Source organism: Poecilia mexicana, unplaced genomic scaffold (genome assembly GCF_051168715.1).
Source record: "Poecilia mexicana isolate PSO_F unplaced genomic scaffold, ASM5116871v1 scaffold_19, whole genome shotgun sequence".
NCBI classification, from domain to species: Eukaryota; Metazoa; Chordata; class Actinopteri; order Cyprinodontiformes; family Poeciliidae; genus Poecilia; species Poecilia mexicana.
Window position 1 is genome coordinate 17,366,710 of NW_028263388.1, and position 10,945 is coordinate 17,377,654.

General features: G+C 39.1%; 1 long non-coding RNA gene and 1 pseudogene across 1 annotated transcript; one reads left to right on the forward strand and one right to left on the reverse strand.

Moving 5' to 3' along the window:
• Positions 1-2,041: 2,041 nt before the first annotated feature.
• LOC148153686 (glutamate dehydrogenase, mitochondrial pseudogene) lies at positions 2,042-2,592 on the forward strand (annotated as a pseudogene).
• A 4,662-nt stretch (positions 2,593-7,254) lies between these two features.
• On the reverse strand, positions 7,255-10,265 carry LOC148153687 (uncharacterized). The gene is made up of 2 exons (XR_015766394.1): positions 10,179-10,265; positions 7,255-9,954 (listed from the first exon to the last, which is right to left on the reverse strand). It is a non-coding gene; the product is annotated as an uncharacterized LOC148153687 (long non-coding RNA).
• Between the last annotated feature and the right edge of the window lie 680 nt (positions 10,266-10,945).

Sequence of the window (10,945 nt, forward strand, 5' to 3'; positions counted from 1 at the left end):
AGTTAACATAAAAGCCAGAGAAAGGGTGAACAGATGTCAGGAGTTCACAAGTTAAGTAAATAACTGCACAGATTTATATTCAGAAATGCAAAATTGCTCCTAAAATGCAATGTGTGGATTGTGCAATAATGAACATAAACAATAAATATAAAGGAATGGAGTCTGAATAAAGAAAAATCACTAGACCCTGATCCTCGTCTAATCACAATAATTATTACTGAAAAACATTTTTCATTTCAGTAATTAAGTTCCAAAAGTTTGTGTCCCTGCTGCAAAATTTTCCTTCCACTTAACTTTCCTTCAACGTGCTTGGATCCAGGCCTCTGTGAACAACCAGTTTTCTGAAATGTAACCTTTTCTGCCTCCAGTAACTCTCTACTGGACGACTGTAAAGTCAGTAACATTCAGCATAATTGTGCGGATCATAACTTAATATTTTGCATTACGAAGAACTTTTTGAATTGGTCTTATGTAATATTAATTACATTTTTGGACATAATAATTTAAATTACCCCGAATAAACACTTGAAATATATTGCACTTCTTGTAAAAATAACATCTGGGTTTCACCTTTTGAAGGGAAAAAAAAAATCCGTAAAGTTTTTATGTTTAAGATGGATTCAAATTTACAGTCGGAAAAAAATAAACTGCTATAAAATCTGGAGAAATTTAGATCAGAATAAGTCTTTCTTTAAAAATAAATAAAAAAATAAAAACTAAAAATTCAACACCACGTTTAGAAATCGATTTAAGTAGTTATGTAATAAACGACACATTTCCAGTGTCGCAGCGTTACAATGATGTAAATAGCTCCATCTAGTGGCTACAAACCAAACAGCAGTTAATATTGTTTCTTCAGTTTGATCCAGGCTGCTGTCGCCATAGACATCAATACGTATTAATGTCTATTTGAGGTAAAAACACCTTTTTCTGTAAATATGTTTGACCTAAAACTCCTCAAGTGGCATAACTTTAGATTCATCTGATTCAAGTTCATTAAAGGAATGCCAATGTTTTGGATTTTGGCAAATAAAACATTTATTTTCTTATTTAAAAAAGGAATTGAACTGTTTATTTTCATCTTTAAGTATATTTCCAATATAGCATAAAAATATTTAGTTGGTTAAATGGAAAATCTGCAGATTGTGTTAAATTTTTTTAATCTATTAATGGTCAGAATAATTGATTACTAAAATAAAAATGGTTGCAGCCTTAGTGTTTTGCAGCGTTGCAGCAAGTCGATGCATTCTGGCATCACTGATGCTTTAAGTGGGTGCAGGTTGCTTTGATAGGGGCCTTCATCTGCATGACTGGGTGTGGCGTCTCTCCTCTTCCTCATGACGAGTCGCCATACCGGTACCTTTGGCAGTGCAGGAATGTGCCAAGTGCTGCAGGAAAACGAGATCAGGATTTCTGTAAAGGAAGCATGAAGTGCTCTAAACCGTCCTCAGTGGTTGCATAACTGATCCAAAGCTGAGAAAAAGTAACATCTGGCTGAACAGCATCCAGAGAGGCTGGATGGACAACAAACGCCTCGTTCTGTTCCCAACAGAAGAAAAGGGCACAAAAGTTGTAATTTTATGAAAACAGTTGATTGAAAACCGATGACCAGCACACAATCTATTCAGAATGACTGAAATGGATTCTGGACGTTACGAGTCATTTGTTATCTGTTATCTGTGGCTCTTTGAATGGAGTTGAGCCGGATGATTGCTATGTTTGAAAATAAATTTATTGAAACACTTTTCACTGATATTCTAGCAGTTTGAAATGCACCTTTTTTATTAAGCTGGTGTTGTCAAATTATTTATGTTGTATCTGGAAGCTAAATTTAAAAAAAACATTTAAGTCTCAGTACTTAAAAGCACTGAGTGTTAATTGTATTAAGCAGTAGAAGAATGTGGAACCAACTTTGGCCACAAGAGGGCACCAAAGTATTTGAATTTAGTTAGACTGATTCAAGCTTCAGTGATGTGAACTTGTTTTCTGTAGAAGGGAATTGAATTTTTTTTAAAAATGTCTTACCTCTGTATCCATCAGCTATTTATTTATTTTCTCCTCAGGGTTTCGGTAATGTGGGTCTCCACTCCATGAGGTACCTGCACCGTTTCGGTGCCAAGTGTGTGGGCGTTGGAGAGATTGATGGAGCCATCTACAACCCAGACGGCATCAACCCAAAGCAGCTGGAGGATTACAAACTGGTGCCAGCACCGCCGCCTTATCTTCCTTTACATTAGATTTACGTTTTATTGTGAATAAACATTACAAAATATCTGTTCTCCCCTCCTTGCAGCAACACGGCACCATTGTGGGCTTCCCGGGAGCCAAGCCCTACGATGGGAACATCCTGGAGGCGGACTGCCACATCCTGATTCCTGCTGCTGGAGAAAAGCAGCTCACACGCAACAACGCCCGCAGGATCAAGGCGAAGGTGAACACTCGTTTCCACTAACAGAAGGTGGCTGATAGTTTATGTTTCCTTTTGAATTTACATTAAAGATGAACTTTTGTTTCTGTCAGATCATTGCTGAGGGAGCCAACGGACCCACCACTCCAGAGGCAGACAAGATCTTTCTGGAGAACTTCCGGTAGAGCGAATGGCGGGGTAGGACGCGTGTAGCTGAGCTCCCGCAACTATTAGATATAATTGTTATTTTAGGCACATTTTTGTTAGCTTTTTACTCCTTCTCGGTGTGTTTTTTGTTCACTCGTCTCAAGTCCTTGCTTTTTTTTCCTCAATTAAAATGCCTCCAAAAGTCAAACCGTCTGCACAGCAACAGAGGCCTGCTTCTCATGCTACATCCTCGCCTCGTGGTGACTCTCCTACCTACACGGATGAACTTGCTGACATTTCTCCTTCCTCGGCCTTTAAGTCTGAGCTGCTATCGGCTCTTCGGGTTGAAATGGCACTTATCTTCAAGACTGAACTCCAAGCAGCTCTCACTGAAAATTTGTCGAGTATAAAGGCTGAGCTCCTAGCAGTGAAGTCGGAATTGACTAGCAAAATTACAACTGTTCAGCTGGATGTGCGCGCCCTGAAGGACACCGTGGGCGAGTTGGAGACATCATGCTCTACGTGCGCCGACGATATCACTACTCTACAGGCTAAGGTGCAGCAGTTGTCCACGGATTTGAAAAAATTGGACAATAAATGTGATGACCTGGAGGCCAGATCTCGTCGCAACAATTTGCGTCTGATAGGCATTTCAGAGGATTTTTCCACCACATCTATAGCCATTTCCACTTTGCTTAAGGAGGCTTTTCAGCTGGAGAAGGAGCCCTTGGTGGACCGTGCCCATCGTACTCTCCAACCGAAGACGAAACCTGGAGAGCGACCTCGTCCTATAGTTGTTCGTATGCACTATCATTCGGACTGTGTGGACATTTTGCGCCGAGCTAGGACCCAACAGCGGATCACGGTTAGAGACATGCGCGTCTCTGTTTTCCCTGACCACACGCCGAGGACCGCCCGGGCCCGTGCTGCCTTCACTGAGGTCCGCCGTCAGCTTCGCGAGATCCCCGGGATCCGTTTCGGTCTGCTCTATCCAGCACGACTCCGGGTCACACACAATGGTATGGAGAAGGAGTTTAATTCACCAGATGAGGCCAGCGTCTTCATCAAGTCCCTCAAAGCATAAGAGAACTTTGCAAAGGTACACGGCTTTGATTAAGCAGCTACGTGTCACATTTACTGACTATTATTATTATTCTCTTTGCCTTACAGAGCTTATGTTCTCTTTTTGTAGTTTGTTATATTTTAGTCTCAACTAGATGTGCCATAATGACGAATATTGTTGAGCTTGCGGGAGCTCGGACTGCAGCTTTTCTGCTACTACGTTGCTAAAAACCGTAAGCATCCAATTTAGGGATCTGACTCCTTTTGGGGTCTGCACTGGGTTCCCCATCGTTTGGGGATGGGGTCGTTGTAAGTGCTGCGGGGGTGGGGTGTGGGGGGGGGAGTCGTTGTTCTATTTGTCAGGGTTCCCTTTTTTTTGGGTTTTTTTTTTTTTTTGTTCTTTTTTTTTGTTTTTTTGTGGTGGTGGGGGTCGGTACACCATACTCAGTTTTCCTGTCTCTACCGTTGCAATTGTCTTGAAACATGTCTACTAAAGATAACAATGTGATCATCCCACAAACGGGGTCTTCTGTGAGATTTTTGAGCTGGAACATCAAAGGTATGGGGAGCCCACTGAAGAGATCAAGGATTTTTGCCCATTTGAAACATCTTAAAGCTGACCTAGTGTTTTTACAGGAAACCCATATGCGCACCAAAGATCAGGTCAGACTAAAATGTCCCTGGGTTTCTGATGTATTTCATTCAAATTTCAACTCTAAAGCCAGGGGGGTTGCTATTTTAGTTAGCAAATCAATTCAGTTTTCAGCTTCTAAAATTATTTCGGATAAAAATGGCAGATACTTAATTGTTATTGGTAAATTATTATTTATCAATTATTGTATTTATTGTTTGCTCTGGCTATAGAGCCTCTCTCAGTCTTTTTAAGGTCCTCTAACACTTTCACCGGAATTTCCCGATTAGGTACAGAATTCAAACTATCTCTTTATGCTGACAATTTATTGCTGTACGTTTCAAACCCTAGTCTTTCCATCTCGTCAATTTTATCTGCTTTTCGAAGATTTGGATCTTTTTCTGGTTACAGAGTAAATATTGCTAAAAGTGAATGCTATCCTATCAACGCGGCTGCATTAAAGCTTTCACACTCTGACATTCCGTTTAAGTTGAGCTGCTCTGGTTTTAAGTACCTGGGTGTCAGTGTAACAAGATCATTAAGCTCTCTTTTCGCTGCTAACTTTTTGCCTTTAATTTCTAAAATTAAATTGGACCTCCAAAGATGGAATAGTTTACCTCTTTCACTCATAGGTAGAATCAATGCAATTAAAATGAATGTTTTACCTAAATTCTTATTTTTGTTCAATAGTCTTCCACTGTTTCTGCCGAAACATTTCTTTAAAATGTTGGATCAGGTTATCTCTGGCTTCCTATGGTGTGGTAAATCACCCAGAATCCGCAAATCCACTCTTCATAGATGCAAATTCAGCGGTGGTTTGTCACTTCCAAACTTCCAGCTGTATTATTGGGCGGCCCATATCCACAAAATTTCATTTTGGTTTGGATCCCTGAACTTCCCATGGTGCAAGTTGGAAGCACAATCATGCTCCCAATCCTCACTAATTGCTCTTCTCACTTCCCCCATTACATCCAACCCCTCTGGCTTTACGAACAATCCAGTAGTTCGCTCTGTCTTAAAAGTTTGGTGCCAGTTTAGGAGGCATTTCAAACTCTACTCGGCATCTACACTAGCTCCTTTAATGAGGAACCACTTGTTTCAACCAGCACTCACAGATCCTGCCTTTTTGTTATGGGCTAATAAAGGGCTGTCATGTTTTAAGGATTTTTACAAAGGAGGTATTTTTCGCAGCTTTACAGACCTTGCATCAGAATTTCATCTTCCCCCTTCTCATTTATTCCGGTACTTTCAAATTAGACACTGTGCCAGGGCTCTGTTTCCCGGTTTTCCTGCTAGGCCACCAAACCTGTTCTGGGAGTTGTTTCTGAGTTGGGATCCTCTCCAAAGGTCATATATCTCTAAAGTTTACAATCAACTTCTGTCTTTTAATTCTTCACCCATTACTAAGATTAAGGCTGCTTGGGAACTCGAACTTGGTCTAAATTTGGGAGAGGATTGGTGGAATAATGCTCTTAAGAAAATTCATTCAAGCTCAATCTGTGCTCGACTTTCTCTTATACAGTTTAAAGTTCTCTTCAGAGTTCATCTCTCTAAAAATCGATTGTTGCAATTTTTCTCTGTTTCTGACATTTGTGAGAAATGTCGTGCGCCTACCTGTAATTTAACTCATATGTTTTATTCCTGTTCATCACTTCATAGTTTTTGGCAGACCTACTTTGTTACAATGTCAAAGATACTCTCAGTGGTTATTAAACCTTCTCCCCATGTTGCCATATTTGGGCTTCCAGTTAACTACAAACAGTTCACTTCCAATCAATTGGACGTCTTAGCATTTACTTCCTTATTGGCAAGACGCCGTCTTCTTTTCCACTGGAAACTAACTAAACCACCCTCTAGCAATCAGTGGCTAAAAGACACCATGTCTTTTCTAAAATTGGAGAGAATTAGATATTCAGTGAAAGGCAACTCTGCAAAATTTTATAACTTATGGCGCCCTTTCATGACATTTTTTCACTCTCTTCAGTCTCTTCCCTCAGATTGAGTGCTACACCCCATTCCACCCTCCCCCTCCCTCCCTTTTTTTTTTTTTTTTTTTCCCTCTGTTTTCATTATTTATTATTATAATTTTTTTTTTTTTTACTAGGTTTGTTCTTGTGTCTTGTTCACTTAAGAAAGAAAAATACTCATAGGAGGTAAATTGTATGCCTTTTGTCAGTTATGTACTGTTTACCTCTTCTACACCTGTATCCTGTTCGTTTCTATCGTTGCCACAAAGAAGGTGTGTATCACGGCATACTATGTTAAGAGTAAAAATTTTGCCTGTAATGTCTCCTTCCCTTCTAATAAAAATATTAATAAAAAAAAAAAAAAAAAAAAAATCTTTCTGGAGAACAACGTCATGGTTATTCCTGTGAGCAGGCTTCAAATTCACAGATATTTTATTTAAATTAAACACAAAAACTAATTTTTCCTTCATATATGAAGTCAAATTTAACTGGTTCATCACCTGTTGAGGTTTTACCCTGATGAGCTCATTCATGTTTCCCTGTTCAAATATTCAAACAAACCACAAACCGCTGCCTGCATCAGACATGAATTTATCTCGACTCAGATCAACTGTGATTTAGCTGAAAATAAAATGAAAAGACATAAAAACTTAAACGTTAAAGTAAAAACTCTGCATGAACTGAAAGTTCCCTGAAGGTGTTTTCTTTAAATGGAAAACTTAAATATGTCTTTTTGTCACTGGTTTACATAAACATATATTAACCCTGTTAATGTTGAGAGTTGCTGTGAAAGCAAAGATATTTAGACACAAATTTTTTTGTGCTCTGGATTTTGATTTCTTATTATTTATCTAAGAATATGCAGGATATTGAGCCCAAGAAATGTTTTTGTATTCACTTTAATTGCTTCTTTTTATTTCTTTAAAATGCATTTACATTGTTTTATAACAGCAGGTGACTTTTTCAAGTGTTTGTTTTATTTTTAATGCCAACTTTATTATTTATATATGCATATAAACAGAGACAAACTCATGAAGAAGTGACTTTTTTATTGTATTTATTTCTCTTTAAAGCAGAGTGTTTTTGTTTTAAGCTCCTGTTTGTAGTTTTAAATAATTTACAGACAAAAATTTCACAGGAAAATTTTTATTGAACAGAAATCAAATCAAATTTTGAAGCACAGTTTTGGTTGCAGGCAGTGTTGTGGTACTCGAGATCGGTCTTGGTCTCGAGTCCGGTCTTAAGACCGTTTTCTGATAGTCTCGGTCTCGTCTCGGACTCGACCGCATTTGGTCTCGGTCTTGTCTCGGTCTCGGGCTCTGAGGACTCGGCAATTTATTTCAAGACCAGTCGAGACCGCAACTGTGAAAATATCACTAAACGTACAGCATACTGTCCTGTTTATTTGTTAACATCTTTCTTTTCAGTGGATGCAAAACGCACCGATTAAAATCCAGGCGACTACTGTTTCTGTTACTCCCCCCTCCCTCCTCCGCTCCCCTCCCCCTCCCCACCTTCCACTCACGCGCGGCGCTCCAGGACATGCGCAGTGGTTTCCTCTCAGCGGCAGAAAATGTTTGTCTAATCGTCAGTAATATAATAGCGCTACATAAATAGTAAGAAATCCGATAGCCACAGCTAACTCAGCAGCGCTTCGCTTTCACAGACGGTGGGAACAACGTCTAACTTTTTTCGTCACTTAGAAAAGAAGCTCAAAGAAGGTAAGCTCTGCTAACGTGATGTTAGCAAAGCTAGCTGTACAGAGACACATAAGAATTTGTGATGAAAAAAAGTCACTCACTGTCTGAGTTATTGTGCGGAGGTGTTGATTGCCTTGTCGCACATATAGGACAACGCTGTGTCCAAAAGTCTGCAATATAGTGATGTGACATTCAGAAACAGTCGATTCTTCTCCACGGCTCTTTATTTATTAGATAGGACTGGAGTGTCACTCACTGAGAGCCGTTGTTCTATCAGGTAGCCATACGCTGTCAGAATAGCATACGTGCAGAGTACCATGCCTGCGCATGCGCATTAAGAAGTCCGATCGTCAGAGGAGTTGTCAGTTCACCATATGCAGCAAGTTATGACGAAAATAAGTCATTAAATTGTTTATAATATGACATAATATGATAACTAGATGGATATACATGCGTTGTCATGGTTTCAAAGTGTATTTAAAGCAGGTCTGGCTTTAGCTGGATGTCATACAACTGTTAATAACCAAGTGTATGATGATCTACGTCATGATTCTATGTTGCTGATTAAATAAAATCATATGGTAATGACAGCGTATGCATGTCTGAGCTAAGCATACCACTATCTGACAACGTATGCTGATCTGACAGAACACCGTGAGTTCGTGTTAAACCCGTTTTTTGTTCTAGTAATGCTCTGTGTACACTGCATCATTATTTAATTTAATTATGTACGTTGATATTTAAATTAACAAATAACTAAAACACAAGAAAGAAAGAGCATGCAGAGCATGCACATTGCTCTTTGATTGTTTTTGTTCAAAGTGGCAGCTGTAATGTCTGCCATGGTGTCAGACTACCTGGCTTCATGTACTGGGATAGAGAGTGAAAACAGTCACGATGAGCGCCTTCTGTTTGGTTACTTATTGCTTGTTGCTCCTTGGTCAGTGTTCATAGTTGAGCGTTATTTACCATCAGGGCATTTCCTCAATTGCTATGTTTAATGGTGCAACAGTGGTGGTTTCTTACATGAGCAATATGGGCAAATGTCCAGGGTGTTATGTTTTTAGGGATGGCACGAGACCATCACACATTGTAACACAGAAATGGAATATTTAATATTGGTAAAATGTATTAAGTATTTAATATCTAGTTGTTTTTATGGGAATATGGATCTTTCAGATTATTTTGAGAAGCAATTTTGATCATATTTCACATTTTATCATATCATGTAGAGCGCGGTGCTGGTCTTGGTCTTGACTCGGTCTCGACTTTCCTCGGTCTTGGTCTTGACTTGGTCTCGGACCCTAAAAGTCTTGGTCTTGTCTCGGTCTCGATACACTCTGGTCTTGGTCTTGTCTTGGTCTCGGGTTAGGTGGTCTTGAACACAACACTGGTTGCAGGAGACATTTTGTTCTCAACAAGTAGCAACGATCAGGACTACATGATGATGTTGTTCTTCCTTGCAGGACATGTACCTGAACGCTGGTGGTGTGACTGTGTCGTACTTCGAGTGGCTCAAGAATCTCAATCATGTCAGTTATGGGAGACTGACCTTCAAGTACGAGAGAGACTCAAACTACCACCTTCTCAGTGAGTACAAAACGCTCCGCAGTCCTAACATGACCTCCAGAATATGGTTTGGGGAAGAGGGTGAAGGGAAGGAAGGGTCAGGAGACGGAGAGAAACGATCTCAGAAACAATTGAATTAATCCTCTAAATGCGATTTTTTTTAAACCAATTAAAAAATTTTTTCCTTTTTGTCTTACAACCATGTATCACACACATCTGAGTTGTCGGATAAAACATAATGACACCTGCATCTGTGTCCCATTTGTAACAGATTTCTTCAGGTCCTTTTCCATATGTATTCTCTATGCGTTCAAGCATTTCTTCAGGATGTTCTGTGTAAAACATGTACTTGTCTTCCTTTCCATCTCTCTCAGAGACAAACAGAACCGCTGGGTTAGCTGTCATTTGACTTTCCCGTTGTTTTTTTTTATTCCATGGTGATGTTCCAGTCAAATGAAATTCAAAAGGCATCTACATAAAAAAAAAAAATCAAACAGAGACGTATTAATAAAAATTTACTTATTGCGTTGACATGATAAAAAAAACAATCGGGGTGAGATTTCTGTTAACATAACATATTACGCATTTGGAGGGAAAGTTTACATTAAAAGCTGCCTTAAAAGGGATTTTATCTGTTTCTTATTTTTCATCAACTGATCCTTCAGACAGATCACAGTAAAAGTTGGTTTGTTTACCTCTTGGGCCATCTTTCACTGTTTTTATGCTTCAAACAGTAACTGGTGGTGAAAACAAACAGGCTGACTGGTGTACCAGTTGTTTCCTAAAAACACAGAATAACAACGGTTGTTAAATATTTTACTGCTGCTTCACTGGTCGTATGAAAAGTTCTGCTGTAAACACATCTTTATAATTTTCTGGCAAAATGTGAAGCATTTGTGTTATTTTTTTATTTCTTTAAAACAGAAGATGGTCTGTTTTGATCTGCACTTGTGTCATGAAGAAAAGAAATAAAAGTAATGATAATGTGATTAAAAAATGTGAAGGCAAATAGAAATCTTACCCGGTTTAGTGGCTGAGGCGGCACTGATGTGGTTCTGCTAGCAGCTTCCAACAGTGTTTGTGTTTCTTTCCTGCCTTTTCCTGCTTATTTATACCCTCTCTGTATTTCACAGCAGCCAATCATATAGGGGTACATTTATTTTTCACTATGTGTGATGGAGAAGAATAAAATGTACTTTATAGAACCAGTTTGCCTTGAACTTCCAGATTTAAAGTACCGACGTTTTGCTGATATGTTTTCGTTGAGAAGACAATGACTGTTATAAAAAAATGCAGTCCTGGGTTGGGTGACCAGATGATCCACTTTGAGTCATCGCCCCACATTTTGATTCACATCTGTCATCCCAGAGATGAGTTTACCAACATTAGTATTGATTTTAGGTTTCAAAGTGAGCAATGTGGGACAAATGTTTCTACTGTGAAGCATGTGAGGTACTTTTCT